Raw genomic sequence first — 16250 nt, 5'->3', positions numbered from 1 at the left:
TACAAGTTCTCTGGAGATAGGAAACCATCTTTTTTCATTTATTTTATTATTATTATTAACAGTATTTATATACCGCTTTTCAACTAAAAGTTCACAAAGTGGTTTACAGAGAAAAATCAAATAACTAAATGGCTCCCTGTCCCAAAAGGGCTCACAATCTAAAAAGATACAAAATGAATACCAGCAGACAGCCACTAGAACAGACAGTGCTGGGGTGAGGTGGGCCAGTTACTCTCCCCCTGCTAAAAAGAGGAGCACCCACTTGAAAAAGTGCCTCTTACCCAATCAGCAGGATAAATCATCAATTTTGCTACATTAACTGCTTTGTGAAACAGATTTTGTTGAAAAGCTTTATATAAATATGTATAAGGCAGACCCCAACATAAATTATGTCATTCTACCAATGCCATTTCACTTTCTGTTTCAGCTGGATGCATTCTTGTTCTCCCATTATTAACCCTCTCTTGATTTACAAAGAGAAATCATTCCATGATTCATAAATGAAACTCAGTGTGTTTTCTTAAGAAATGTCTGATACAGTCACTATGGTCCAGCTGATTGGGTGGTGCTCAAATCTTAGCTGACTCATAGATACAAGAGAGGGCCTTGGACTTGTCCCATTCTCTCAGCCTGTTTCTCAATCAGGGAATCTAAATTACTAATTAAATAATAAGGCTGCAAAAATGTGCCAAAAATAATAAGTGCCAAAAATGGCTGCTTGCTGCACCCTGCATGCTCTGCAGGCAGCGCCAGTGGCTCCTTGGAAGAAGGGGACTTTCATCCCCTTCCCCCAGGAAAGCCAAGTAGCCCCACAATGGGGCTACTCAATTCTACATTGACCCAAGGGTTGGCATAGAATTTTGAGCCTTTGTGTCGGGCCAATGGCCCGAAAAGGAGGCTCAGAAGCCAGTGGAGCTTTCCCGCCTCCCTCCTGCCCTGCTCCCTCCTCCGGCACACCTCCTCCCCACCCTCCACCTGCCTCCCCCCACCCCAGAACGCTTCCTCCCACACCTCCACCTACTTCTTTGCTGCCCGATGGTCCACGCGACCGCTGAGTAGCAGAGCTCCAGTGCTCACCTAGTGCTAGCCCAGCGCCAGCCAGTGCTAGGCTAGCACCAGTGCTCCACAGGTGCTAGGGCCAACAAACATGTCTTACGGCATGTTTACAACAGTGTGCACCAGTGGTGAGCCAGCACACATTGTATAGGATTGGGCCCATAGTCTCTGTCTTGGAACAAATTTCCCACTCAGAATCTTAAGCTGGTGCATAGATTTAATAAAATTTCTGCTTTGCCACAGCAAGAGCTTTAGGCCTTAGTTCCTTAGCTGTATGTAAATATGGTCTTCAACTAGATGATATGGAGATGACTGAGGTAATGATTTTCAAGAACTTTGCATGCAAAGTGTAGTATACAAATTAACAATAATGAATATTAAAGGACAGAGTGCTGCCTGAAAACAATCCCATTTTCCATGCAGAATGAATCAACCAGTAAAATATATGTCCAATATCCAAGTTGTTTTGAAGAATGCTCCATCAGCTGTTATAACAGCCTAATAGATGGCTAGATTTTACTGCCCATCTTCATATCCTTATTCTTTTTTAACCATGGCCTCCTTAACCAGGCGGCATTATCAACTATTACAAAATGAGGGCATGCAAGGCAAAGAGGACTGGCAGCTGTGCATAAAACTGTTTTACTGCTAACTATAGCCTTGCTTTCTAACATATTTACATAATTGCTAAGAATGTCTGAGTACTTTAGTAGCTGAATTTGGTTGGTCATCCTTTCCTCCTCCCTCAATACTCTTTTTTCAATTTTCAAGAAGTGTGAATGGTTTGTCTTCATCCAAAGTACTGTTGAGGAATTGGTCTAACCATTCATGATTCCTTCCCAGTGACATTGCTATTGCATTGGGTACCATCATAGGTCATGGTGAGAGTCTGTGGCTGTCAAGATTTGTACCTTTCCCTTACTGATGATGTACACATGTCCCAATCTAGTAAGGAAAGTCCATGGATTGAAATAGGCTTTTGCCCACGCTATCACTGCAAATGTAGGTGTACTTCTGTTTTCCCTTTGTCAAGCTCTTAGGGGCCTCACTGAATTACCTGGATGAATCATTAGATGCAAATGTGGCAACTCCTCCCCATGTTGTGTGGCCATTAATATTAATTATGAATCAGGAACTAGTATATTAGGAGAATGAGCTGTGAGCTACAAAGTGGCTGCAGGCTTGATCTTACTGGATGGCCTCTGGCAAGACACTGTCAGATCCCTCACCACCAATCTGTAAAATGGGGATAATAATATTGTACAGGTGGAGCCTATTTATCCACGTTAGTTCCATTCCATGACTCCGCGCGATTAACAAAAAACACATGCTAAATTCCATAGAGTTACGCAAATACACTGCAGCCTGACACTTCCGGATGGAAGGAAACTAAGGCAGCTGTTATCAATCCCCTCCCCTCCCCTCCGCACTCAGCCCTCCCCATTGCCAGCTGCCTGGCTTCTTTCACATGGGATGCTGATCTTTTAAAAGTCTAGCCCTATGCGTTTCTACTCAGAAGTAAGCCCCATTGCAGTCTTACTCCCAGGAAAGTGTGGAGAGGATTGTAGGCTAAATCTCATGCTTTGCTTGGTGGGAAGGTTTGCTTGTGTTGGTGATTGCCTGCAGGGGGGGGGGGGGAGAAGAGTTGCTTGTGTCAGTGATTGCCTGCACCATCTCAATGGGGGGGGGGGGAATTTGGCAAACACTCCCTAGGTTTTTTAAAGCAATCCCCTCTGTTGCTACCACACCTGCCCCTGTGTGAGTGAGTGAGTGAGTGAGTGAGAGAGAGAGAGAGAGAGCGTGCGCGCGCGCACGCACAGTGAGCAAGCGAGCAAGCTCCGCCTTGCTGTATGTGTTCTGGCTACAGAGATTTTCAGCTCCCCCCTTCCCCTCTTCAGCCTCTTTGCTGGCTCAGGGGCTCCAGGAGTGTTACTGTTCCTTTGCAAGAGGAACCTCTTCCAGGGCTTCAGGGCTATTTCCCTGCCTGGGCGAGCCTTTTTGCAGTGTTTTGGGCTGCCTGGAAATGGAGCCAGTGCAGGGCAAAGGAGTGTGTGACTTTCTGTTCCCCCACCCCATTCGCATTGAGACAGATAAAAAATTTGTGGATAAATAGGCTGCAGCTGTACTGGCAAATCACAGAAATGTTGAAACTAACTACTGGAGAAATATACAAATAGTTTAAGGAAAACACCTTTGTCTAGCTTCTCTAAGAGCAAAATAGCTGTGAATTTCTTAGAAAATGTGCAGTGAATTCCTGTGTACCTAGTTGGGCTTTTTATAATAACCCAAGTCAGGGCCTTGCAAAATAAAACTTCTGACTTTCCATTCTGACCTCCTTTATCTGAAGAAAAGGATCTTTATCTGTTGTATAGCAACAAAAAACCTCATGCCTCATGTTTGTTTTTATAGCTTTACAATGCGTTTTAGAGGTGGTCATGGCCTAGTGACCAAACCTATTTTTGTAAATACAGTGCCTCTTGCTAAGGCAAGTTTTCCCAGTAAAAATAGAACCTAATGCTTACTTGTACAGAAAAGCTTGCCATGGTCTTGGTCAGCATCTAAAAAGCAGACAAGACCCAATTTTGGTCTAAGTTGCTAATGGGAGGGGCCTGCCTGCTTGTTTTTCCAGCTGCAAGGCTGCTTGCTTGCTGGCTGCCTCCTCATACCTGCGTAGAGATTGACAAAGTCCTTTAGTGTATAATGTAAGCAATTTTGTACTAAGATACTCTCCAATTTGATATTAAACACATCCCATCAATATGAACTGGATCAAACTGTTTTGTTCCCCTTGTGTTTGGTCAAGGATTGTTTGGATGTCTACTCCCCAAATTCCCTGAGTCAGGGTCATAATTTAGTTTCCTTTTGTCATCTCATTCAATGTAGTGAAATATTGTATTAGATTGGAGAAGAGAATGAAAGCTGTGATATGATTCTATAATTGATGCAAGTTTATGGAATGTTTAGGTGACAGAAGCCTTCAACAAAAGGGGATGATGTTTCTAAAGCACAGAAATGGATGTCAGTAATTCCTCGTGATCCGCTTACTGTAGAAAATTATGGGGGGAAAACTTTTGCTTATTCCTTACCCGTTAATGTTTATCACTATTTCAGCCAATCTTTTCTAGCCATTATTACAATACTAGTCTATGAAAATCTGAAGGTGTGCACTATTTGATATATCAAAAAGTCAAACAAGCATGCAGCGTAGTGTGTCAGTACGAGAAAAGTTCCATGAGCCTGCTGTGCTCAGACTCAAATATTTTTTTTCAAAAAACAAAAGTGGGGGAAGGTCAGAAATGGCCCCTCTTAGTTTAAGCAGGCCACTGTTCTCTGGTGGAATCTCCATGGCAGGGTCAGTCCTTGACAACTGAAAAGCTCCTCCCTCTCAGGCAGGCAGGTCAGGTTACAAAGTCTTCCTGAGGGGAGGGGCTCCCTCAATTCCCCAGTCTGACCTTGCCTCTAGGCAACCTTAAACATTCAAAGAGCCATTTGGACCCGTTCTCCGGAGAAAAGCAAACCTTGGGAACCACAAAACCCTTTTGACATCTAAAATGAAGATAACACTGCATATATAGTTGGTTTTTTTTTACCTTTATGCTCTTATAAGTCCCATTTTTATAATGTAGCCCCCTCTTGTAGGTCCCTTGTAGGTGCTGGGGCACCTTCCTTATGAGGAAAGGCCACGGCGTTTGGGCCTCCTCAGCCTAGTAAAGAGGCGCCTGAGGGGAGACATGATTGAGACATACAAAATTATGCAGGGGATGGACAGAGTGGATAGGGAGATGCTCTTTACACTCTCACATAACACCAGAACCAGGGGACATCCACTAAAATTGAGTGTTGGGCGGGTTAGGACAGACAAAAGAAAATATTTCTTTACTCAGCGTGTGGTCGGTCTGTGGAACTCCTTGCCACAGGATGTGGTGCTGGCATCTGGCCTGGACGCCTTTAAAAGGGGATTGGACAAGTTTCTGGAGGAAAAATCCATTACGGGATACAAGCCATGATGTGTATGTGCAACCTCCTGATTTTAGAAATGGGCTATGTCAGAATGCCAATGCAAGGGAAGGCACCAGAATGAGGTTTCTTCTTGTCTTCTGTGCTCCCTGGGGCATTTGGTGGGCCGCTGTGGGATACAGAAAGCTGCACTAGATGGGCCTATGGCCTGATCCAGTGGGGCTGTTCTTATGTTCTTATGTCCTTTTATTATGCAGCACCAAGAAAATATTTTTTTTATTTACTATTTACTTACCTTTGCTCTGCTGTTGGCCCGGTCCCTGGATCTTCTCTTCTCTGCTCCTTCTTGGCGCGCTCTGTCAAGTGAATGACGCTGGTGCGTGCCATGTTGTCAAGATGGCGTCACCAGCAAAGCCCTGCTGAGTGCCACCTTGTCAGGTTCAGTGAGGAAGAGAGGGCATGCTCGGAGCGAAGGGAAGGTTACAGGCCAGGGTCTGGGCCACACCCCCACATAGGTCATCCAAAGGGGACAGGTAAAGTGTAGGCCAGGGTCACTGGGCTATGGCTTACTTAACCCTTTCAGGACAGTATCCTGCCACCTCTGGACAGCAGACGGAGTTGCACCAAACTCCAACAGGTGTGACCCTAAGGCCCCAAGGGGGGAGGAGGAGGGGGAGAAAAGGGGCTTTGTGGGCACTGAGTAGTGAGCCCCACTGAAAAGGACAGGGCTCCCCTCGCACCCAGGGAGGCCCAAGACACCAGGCAGCCAGCGGGGACCGTCCCTTGTGCTTTGCCTGAAGGGAGGAGCTCCCACCTGCCCCTCAAACCTGGGCTGCGATTCACAGCGCCCTCCCTCAGTGCCCGGGAGAGGACCGCCTACTGGAGCCCTTCCTTTGATGCCCTTCCCGCTGAGCCCATGTGTGGCCGCGCCAGCGCGGCCAGCTCTCCCTGCCCGGCCAGGGGGGTCCCTGCAAGGCACCCCCCTGCACCCGCCACCAGCGGCTCTGTCCCGAGGTTGAGCTCGCTGCAGGGCGAAGGAAGGAAGGACGCAAGGAAGAGATGCCAGGCTGCCCTGTGCGGCAGGGTGAGGTTGAGCCTGCGGCAGGGCGAAGGAAGGAAGGGCGCAAGGAAGAGATGCCAGGCTGCCCTGTGCGGCAGGGTGAGGATGAGCCTGCGGCAGGGCGAAGGAAGGAAGGGCGCAAGGAAGAGATGCCAGGCTGCCCTGTGCGGCAGGGTGAGGTTGAGCCCGCTGCAGGGTGAAGGAAGGAAGGGCGCAAGGAAGAGATGCCAGGCTGCCCTGTGCGGCAGGGTGAGGTTGAGCCCGCTGCAGGGTGAAGGAAGGAAGGGCGCAAGGAAGAGATGCCAGGCTGCCCTGTGCGGCAGGGTGAGGTTCAGCAGCTGGACAACTGTAGGGCTCATGCTTCCCCCTGGTTTTGGGACAGCATCGGAGCCTGGCTGCAGGGCGATTCTTGGCCATGCTCCCCTGACTGCCATCCTTGTTGGGGCAGAAAATGGGGTTGCTTCTCGCCCCTCAAGCAGCTGGACAACTGTAGGGCTCATGCTTCCCCCTGGTTTTGGGAACAGCATAGGAGCCTGGCTGCAGGGCGATTCTTGGCGGTGGATGACAGCGCAAGCCCTTTCCCGCCAAAACTACCACAGCAAAACTGCACCACAGCAGTAGGTGGTATTTTTCCCACCAAAACTGCACCACAGCAGTGGGCTGCTGCCCATAAGCTGTGTGGAGAAGGCAGATCTACTCTCCCGATTCCTCCTCAAGCAGCGGTGCTGACAAGACAAGCCTGTTTTCTGCCAAAGCACCACACAGCAGGTGAGGTGCTGCTGAGTCCCTGTGAGGGCCAGGCAGAGGGCGACACAGAACTTCAGAAGCCAGTTTTCCGATTCAGTAAGGGGGTGATTGTGGAAGATGGCAAGCTCCTCTAGGGAGGCACCTGAGACCCCGAGTCCAGGCTCTCTGCCTCTACCAACTGAGAGGAATTAACGGCCATGCTTCAGGCCAATGTTGCCTCCAGCTCGACCACAGCCGTGGCGACCCTCCAGAGATAGCTGGCCCATGTGGCTTCAATGCCTTCTAAGTCTGAGCTGGCCGTTGAGCTTTCTCCCCCCCTCCCCCAGTACTAAGTTCCTCAATGTCATGGGGGGGGGGGATTTTTACCTCAGAATTTTTCCCTCAGCAGCTGCTACTGCAGATAGAGGATTGTTTGGCTCCTGCCTGGGCACATCCATCTCCTCAGCATCTCAGCCTGTTCCATCAAGCGTGGAGGCCGCACTCCTGAGAAATCTTGAGGCTGCCAACTGAGTCGTCCCTGATGAGGCACCACATCCTGCTGGGGCTGTGTTAACCCTTCACATCTCAAACTGTGAGGCGGAGGGTTCAGTAGCCTGCACATCTCCTGTTGACCATGCTCTGTGCTTTGGCACGCTGACGGTCAGGACAGGATTCCCCAGGCATAGGATGCCTGCCAGTGTCCCAGGAAGCACAAAATTTAGTGCAAAGCTGGGTTTCAGGGCTTGTGAATCAGACTGCGGCTGCCAAATTGGGGCAGCTCATGAGGACTCAGCAGGGGGTGAGAGAACAGGACCTTAAGTCCTATAGCTTCAAGTGCCACTGTTCACCTTTCCCCCCTCCCAATATTCATTGGGTTCTATTTTCTCTAATTCTGGGGGTCTCCACTAAGATGTGCAAGTCTCTCATCCTTTTCATCTTCCATGCTGCCCGAAAGCTCCTACAGGGCAGTCAACATAAGAGGGCTCCAACTGCTAAAGGTAACTGGCTTCTTGAAATGGGCACAATGGACTCCATATCCTCTGGGGAGGAAGGATATCCCTTGGGGGAGGAAGCCGCTAACACAGAATTCCCTGGACAGGCTTTTACCAGTGTCCTATTTCCTAAACTGTTACCTAAGGCAACTAGGTCTCTTAATCTTGGCTCAAAGGCTGGGTCACCTTCTGCCTCTGCCAGTGTAACGAGGCCAGAGGCCAGGTGTCTGTTTTTTCCTCAGGGTCCCACAAGTCACCTGAGGTTCCCTTCCAGAGGCATTTAATCCATCTTGGAAGCAGAGTGGATGACACTATCTCAGAGGAAACATACTTCCAAATTGCTTGGTAAGCTTTATTCTCTGCCTCAGTTTACTCTGCAAACTCTCAATGCTCCCATTGCTACCTTGTCTTCAAATGTGGTGATTCTGTCAGAGGGCAAAGGGGAACCGATGGACCCTTGTGATACAGAGGTGGCTGTCAAAAGGGCCTTAAAAACCTCTTCTTATGCTTTCAAGGCAGCTGCCACTAGCCTCTTAATGTCTAAAACTACCTTTTGGGGGGCAGAAGAGTTGGCATTTCAGACCACAACCTATCCAGAAGTGGTAAGAAGGTGCCGAGGAAAACTGCTCTTTACGTAGCCTTTTCTACAGATGCCCCTCTTGATGCTTGTTAGTTTGCTGCAATATCCATGCCTTCTGCCTTGGTGGCTAGAAGAAATGCCCAACTCCAACCCTGGGATGTTGATGCAGGTTTGCTGCAATATCCATGGCCTCTGCCTTGCTGCCTAGAAGAAATGCCCACCTCCAACCCTGGGATGTTGACACAGGTTCGCAGGCCAGATTGGTTGACCTCTCCTTTGAAGGGAATAAAGCCTTTGGGGAGCACAATATCCCATTCTTATTGAGAACGGGGTCAGAGAGAGGTTTTGCCCACTCTTCTTAAGGACTATTCCAAATATATATAACATCAGTCCTTTCATGGTTACAAGCTATCCTTTGTCCCAAGGGTCAATCCACGTTTAGATCTCAGTGGTCCAAATTTAAGTCCCATCATCCCTTGGGCAGATCTCCAAAATCTGCATCCTCCAGTCAGAGCATCAAGTCTAACAGATTACGCAACACCTGATGCCAGGTTTGCCTTTGAGTCAGCTGGAGTAGGACCCCATCACAGGTCATCATATACTGATGGGAGAACAGAGTTTAATATGGGTTACTACCTATATGTACAAAGTACACTGGCTGAGCCTCCAGAAGATAGACCTGGCTGAATGGTAAATTCACAGCCAGGTATTCTCATTTCTGAACAGGAGGTTCAGGCCACTGGTGCTAGACCTGTTTTGTAAACAAGCACTGCAACCAGCAGATGAGATTCTTTTCCAAGGGAGATGCCAAAGAGATGAACACCCTTCATCTCACTTGGCCCCGAAGTGTTCTGTATGCTTCCCTTCCTATCAGAGGTCTTCCAAAGGTGTTACTAAAGATAACGCTAGAAGGGGTTTCCAACATCAAAGTATATCCACCTTTTGACCTTCCACTGAGGCTGAACCTGCTATCTCAGGGTCCCAGCATCCATCCTAAGATGGTAATGCTGCAGCTAACTGTATGGTGCTTGAGCGACACTGTCCTAACTTCAGATATTGAGGGCTAGTTCTCAAGATCCTACTTGCTGATAGGACCATCTAGAGCAGGAGCGCCCAATATGTCAATCACGAGCTACCAGTCAATCACAGGCTTCTCTCCTGTCCACGCATCCCTAGGAGTGAGACCCTGGCAGGCTTGTGAGCCCAGGGAGTGAGCTCATGGAGCGAGTCCAGGGAGCGAGCCCAGGGAGCCTAGGGAGTGAGCCCCTGACAGGCTTCTCTCCCGTCCACACATCCCTGGAAGTGTGCCCCATTGACTCTACTGGGGCTGACTTACCTTTCCCCTGTTTTTGCACTGGTATGTATGGAGATCTGCCCCCCCAACTTCCATCTGTTGGTTCTGTGTGCAAGGGGTTTTGCACTGGTCTTGCTGTGATGTCTATATAGAGATCTTCCCTCCCCCACACCTTTCCCCTGCTTTTGCACTGGTCTGTATAGAGATCTGCCCCCCCCCCACTTGTATTGGAATTGAGGAAGATCTGGTGAGGAGGTAGATGTGGTGTCAGCAGTGGCCCCTTTAAGGGTAAGGCCTGGGCGTCCAGCAGAGTGTGCTGCACAGCTGCAGCCACTTGAAGGCAATAGGGCCCTCAGGGATATAAGAGCACCTGAGGCAGGAAGGGCTTCACTTATGTGAGTCAGCCTTTTCCTACATGAAGATCATTAAGTCCAAGTACCATTCCACTGTGACTGATGAACATTTGGAAGTGTGCTTGAGGCTGTCAGCAGCTACTGTCCGACTATGCATCCTTGGCTGATTCACTTCAGTGTAAGTCATCAAAGTAAACTCAAGTAATTCCAAAAAATGTTTATAGTTAATTGTGTTGTGCAATATTGGCTCATGCGGTTATGCAAGGTACACCAACATACATTGTACACATAAATGTTATATGTTATGATGGCGCGAACATTGTAAAAAAACTCTGGTAGATCTCCGGGCCTTGCTGGGTTTCAAAGTAGCTCTCGAGCCAAAAAAGTGTGAGCACCCCTGATCTAGAGGGTTCATATTCTACCCAGCAGGGGTTGGTGGGCTGGTGTTTCCAAAACCAGGTCCATCCAGAGAAAATTAAAGTGAGGGAACTCTTATAGTTCCTTTGTCAAGTCTGAATAAGGGTGTGAGTACAGCCACTCTGATAAGTATTCAGAATTCATGTAGCTGGGGCATTCTGAGGGTTGACTCTTGGCTTCCTACCCCCTCATGTTAGAAAATTCACTAGCAGAGTGGCATTGATCAACCCCCCTCCGGTGGCCAGAGCCCCTTTGGGGAACTTAGGTCTAGTTCTCAAGGCATTAACACAGCCTCCTTTCAGGCCTATGGCTACTTGTCCTTTACATCATTTTTTCCCAGAAAACCTCCCTTTTTTAGTGGGAATATCATCATCTAGATGGCTGTCTGCATTGACAGATTTTTCTATAGCTAGGACTTGTGTGTTTCAATAGAACAGGGTGGTTCTCCTCACCAACGCTAACCAAGGTTAATTCTGTGTTTCCCCAATCCTTTCTTTCCAAACCTTTCAAACTAGAGAGTGGGATTGGCACATTCTGGATGTATGCTGGACAGGAAACATATCTCCAGAAACTCTACCTTCAGACATATGAAAACTGTTTTTGCTGCATAAGGCAAGCGAACAGAGATTTAAGGTTTCACCATCTCCAGATTGGTAAGGGATGTGATAGTTTGAGGCCTACGGGGCTCATTCGTTAAGGGATGCTGCTACCGCTGGCATTCAGGGTGTTTTTTGTCTTTGGACATGGTTTGTAGAGCAGCCACCTGCAGCTCCCCTCATATGTTCATAAAGCACTACTAGGCAGATGCCTATGCTTCCAGAGACGCAGCCTTTGCCAGGCGTGTGCTGTAGAGCATAGTTTCAGATGCTTCAGGCAGCTCCCACCCTTGAGGAGACATGGCTTGGGTATTTCCCAGTTGTCAAGGACTGACCCTGCCATGGAGATTCCACCAGAGAAAGGGGAGATTTGAGCTTACCTGTGAATTCCTTCTCAGTAGTTTCCATGGCAGGGTCAGTCCGCCCACCCTCACAGCCTGAAGCATATGAAAAAAAAGACAGCAAATCCAAAACAATGGGGTAGTAGGACAAAATGTCCTGATAGGTCCACAGTAGGTCCCTGAATTAGGGTACAGTATGGTACTAGCCTTTCTTGGTTCAGAATGGTGAGATTTAGGTCATTGGAGTTCATCCGGATGGCTTTTCAACACACTGGACTTCAAGGATGGACATCTATCTGAGCAAGTCCAAGACAGAGCTGATCTGAGGAGGGGCCATCGAGGCTTTTGTAGTCTGGGGAATTTAGGGAGCTCCTCTCCTCAGGAAGACTTTGTAACCTGACCTGCCTGCCTGAGAGGGAGGAGCTTCCCAGCTGTCAAGGACTGACCCTGCCATGGAGACCACCAAGGAGAATTCACAGCTAAGCTCAAATCTCCTTTTTCCAACTCTTGTTCTATTCCTGGTGTAAATTAGCCATCACCCGACTCAACCCTCCAAAGCATACAACAGTCCAGCATCCAGTGGAAGAATAAGCCCACTTCTGTGGTTCTGCTGCTACCTCACATCTTTCTTGTGGAGGTTTGATCGCTTTGTCCATTTTGATGCCAAACTATTGGGATTTGTACATTACGAGATGCCACATTATTGCCACTTTGTTTCTCTTGGAAAACAAGAAACTTGTAGTATCTAGCTGTGCCTTACAATTAAAGAATCCATTTTCTTTTGACTGTGGGTAAAACTTACCGTACCATGATTAATCTTCAGAATTGCCTGGCTCCGATTGCTAAGGAACATGATGAAGCCTACAGGCAGCCATATGGTTTTGCCAGAAAGGTTTGCCATGACAGAGTTGGGGGTATTAATGGTCAGAGGATAGTTCCTCTAAAGAAAATGAGGAACATCCCTTCTAAAACAATTAAAATGGGATCTAGAGCCAATAGTTACATGTCAGATGTCATCGTAACTGCCTTGTGTTGCCCCTTAACATATCATGCTAACTGCTGTTTTTCCCCCCTTTTGTTAGGTCTCATGCTGATATCGTAATTGCTTCCTTGGCCTCTGACATCCTTGAGAAAATAAAATGCTATCAGGATTCATTCAACTAACAGATTGGGAAAGTTAATTTCCTTTCTAAATAAAATTGTTTTGTCATTTCTTTAGTTGGTTCCAGGCCTACATTTTTAGAACAAGGATGTGAATGGTGACTAACCTGCTTGCATTCTCCATTCTGCTATCCTAAATTATACTAAGGAGTGACTTCTACAGCTATTATGCACCAGCTTCATACACTTGTTTTAATGTAAGCACTTTTACTTCCTACTGCTCCTGGGACCATGACAGTCTTCTGGCTGGAGTAGTACTTGTAGGGAAGGTTGACCAGCAGCACCTGGCTTTCTTCTGAAAGCACATCAAAGGGAAGAGGAATGGTAAGCTGCTATGCCAACTGTTCGTCAGTTAGGCAAAGCTTAAGGGGAAGTGTCCCTTAATCTCCTTTAGCATTGGTTATTTGAACCAAATTCTCCTACAACTTGCATAGTTCAGCCTCATTTAGCAGGAAGTGGCACCTATACCAGATTTATGTAAAATCCTATGCTAGCCTATGTGGGAATAAAGTCTAACTCAGAGATGGGCACCCTGTAGCATACAAGTGGCATATGAAGGGGCACGCAGGATACCTGTGAATGCTGTAATAGGTCTTGCCCCCAAAGCATTTGTTCTTTCAGCAGCAAACTGTGCCATTTGCAGTCTTTGAAGGTGAAATACAGTTTGCATGAAGACTCTTCTGAGAAAAGCCTATGTGTAATCTTTCACCTATTCGACTGCAAATGGCATATTGTCACCAACAGCAGAGCCTTTGTGAACTGGCAGTGGATTGTTTACCTTTAAAGAATGTGGATGCACTGGCACTGCTTGATCGGTTTTTGGGGCTTACCGAAAGTGCTGTTGGCTTTAAGTGCTTAAGTGTTACTGAAAGTGCTTTAAGAGATGCTGATCAGCTGCCTTGGTGGGTGGCTTTGGAGCAGTGACAGCTGTTGCTTGCCTAATCATTGGATTGTCATGGGGCTCATGGTAGTTTGGGTGCTCATCAGCACTTGATCTCCCCCGTCAGTGCTGTGCTGGGGGGATGGGAGGATCTTCATGGTGCTCAGCAACCACTTTTGAAGATCTCTTTGGCACCATTGGAAGCTATAGGTGTAGGCTATCCAGTTGGGGACTAGCATCATATCCTAAGTTGAATTTAGCACACATTCCCCATTGTTGCCCTGCATTTTCTCACTCCCTCTTTGTCCCTTTTTGTCCTGGTGGTTGTCTTAATTTTGCCTTCTTTCTTTGTAAGCTTCTGCATTCCTTTGTTTATTCTTAGTTACTTCTCCCCTTTGCTGTAGGACACCTGACAAGTTATTGCTTGTATGGTCTTTTCTTTCCCTTGGTGGTTTCTCTGTCAAGGAATTAAAGGCCATTTTGTCAGTATTTGCTCATAGGTTTCCCTACCCTCTCTTTGGCATTTGCTGGTGCCTTTCTCTCTGCATTGGTAATGTTTTGCTGGGTCTTAATTTTGTAAAAGCTTGTTATTCAGCCACATTTTACTTTTATTTCCTTCCCTTCAGGTTTACTCTGCTTTATACTGCATTAAATCAACTGATAGATCTAAGTATGTTTTCCTGGGATTAGGTCTCACTGTAGTAAATGTGCCTTGCTTCTGGGTGAATATGCAAAGGATTGTGGTGTAAGTTTATTTTGAGGCAGTTACATAGTCATGGGAACCATAGTGGACTCTTGTAGAAGCTTATTTCTCAGTCCCATTTTAATTTTGTGAGGTGGAAGTCTATCTCTAACTGCCCCCCTCCCACTTGAATGGCACACCCAAGATACAAAAGTCTAAAGGTGGCACATGCCATGTAAAGGTTGGCCACTACTGCTATAACTGAAATTCCCATTTATATAAATGTTCATAACTGCTACCCCTTATACATGCCTAGTAATGCATCCTCAAGCAATGTATGCTACAAGCAGTGAACAGCTGCAAATAGCTTCTTGTACTAGATCCAAGGGAGCAGATCTAGCTAATCAAACTAGAAGGGAGGGCAAAATATACTGTGAGCAGCTTTTCTTAACTGGTGGTACTCATACCAGCAATGAAACTTGAGGTGGTACCCTGTGGTACCCATGGGACCCCAACCACCTGGTACCAAGACCAGCAAGGTAAACCGATAAGCAGGCAGAGCTCCTGTGTGTGCTTGAAAAAGCACCCCTGTTCATCCTAAGCCTCTTAATAGTATTTGTTGCATCACATCTGGCCTTCTAAGCCTGATAACATCACCACCTACTTCCAGTGGTACATCCAATAGGAAGACTATGCAAAGTTGTATGGCAAGTGACAAATGTTGAGAAACACTGATCTCAGTGATTCTAACACCTTGCCAAGCATTCTTTCAAATAAGATGGAAGTGTGACAGGCCATAGCTAATAGGAGGTCAGGGAAGGGGAAAGATGCAGGCAGGACAGAGGAAGACAAGATAGTGAAAAAAATAAGTTGCTGGCCCTAGCTTCCTCTGCAGTAGGCATATAGTAACAAGAGATGGGAGATCCTTTCCCATCTCTTGTTACTATATGCCTACTGCAGAGATAAATAAAATCTACATGCTGCCATACTGGTGCTTTTTACACAGGTTCTACTGTAGTACGGACACTTATTACTCTATCATGTGTAACATTCCAATTTTCTTTACAAGATAGGCATTTCAGATACTGCATCTAGCTACCCTCCTGGTCAATTTAACTTCTGCTACACTGACAATATAAATCCTGCTCATACTTGGTCAATGCACATGCAACCAAGAGAAATAGGAAATGTTTTCTATTTCAACCACTGCTCAGGCACACTGCAAGGGCAGGATCTTAGTGAACAGTTGAACACCATCTTTCCTCATCTCCAACAAGATGCTATGGAACGCACCAAGTCGCAAGTCATATGGATACATCCAACTAGCAATTCCAAAGACTTTGTACTCAAGTCACATACAAATTTGACATACACAAGTATCTTGCCAGATCTTCCCTGTTCTATTTTTAAAACATGCAAGACATGCAGAGGGAGGTAGAGTTTGGAAATTAAATTCCCTTTCCTATAGCCACAGCTCTTAAAGCTGTCAAGAGTCATTGAATACCATGTTGGAAAAACTTAGAAGTATGAAAAGTTAATTTTTACTATAGCCCTGACTTCAATAATGGTAGTAAGCTACTCACCAAAGACTATTGGGAAGAAAGTAAGACTCCTATGCATGAGATATCTCTGCAGCAAGCCCAAGGAACAACTGTTCCAACATACACTGTATAAAAGCTTACTCAAGTATAGATCAAGTTATACACGCTGGTGCATACCATTGTCATGCTGGTATACTGTCTTTTAAACAGTATTTCTCTAATTCAACCAACAGAAAGCAGCAGATAAACTGGCAGCTGTGTTGTAGCATACATAGTACTATCCTGTGTGTAAATGACAATTTGCCACACTAAGTTCATCAAAAGCTTGGCTCTAAATTACTGGTAACACTTTTAAGTCTTATCATTTAATACCATTTGACATCAGTGTACAAATCTGCACTCTCAGTGTTGTACACCCTATATCACAATATTTGTATGTTTCCATTAAATGAAATTAAGCCCAATCCTATCCAATGTTCCTGCACTACTGCAGCTGTGCCAATGGGGTATGTGCTGCATCCTGCATTGTGGGCCAGTCACAGAGGCCTCCCTCAAGGTAAGGGAACATTTGCATCAACACTGGGAAGTTAGCTAGGATTGGGCCCTTAAGCAGA

The sequence above is a fragment of the Tiliqua scincoides genome, chromosome 5, assembly GCF_035046505.1.
Source record: "Tiliqua scincoides isolate rTilSci1 chromosome 5, rTilSci1.hap2, whole genome shotgun sequence".
In the NCBI taxonomy this organism is placed as follows: domain Eukaryota; kingdom Metazoa; phylum Chordata; class Lepidosauria; order Squamata; family Scincidae; genus Tiliqua; species Tiliqua scincoides.
The sequence above is the reverse complement of the archived record's forward strand: the minus strand, read 5'-3'. Positions refer to the sequence as shown.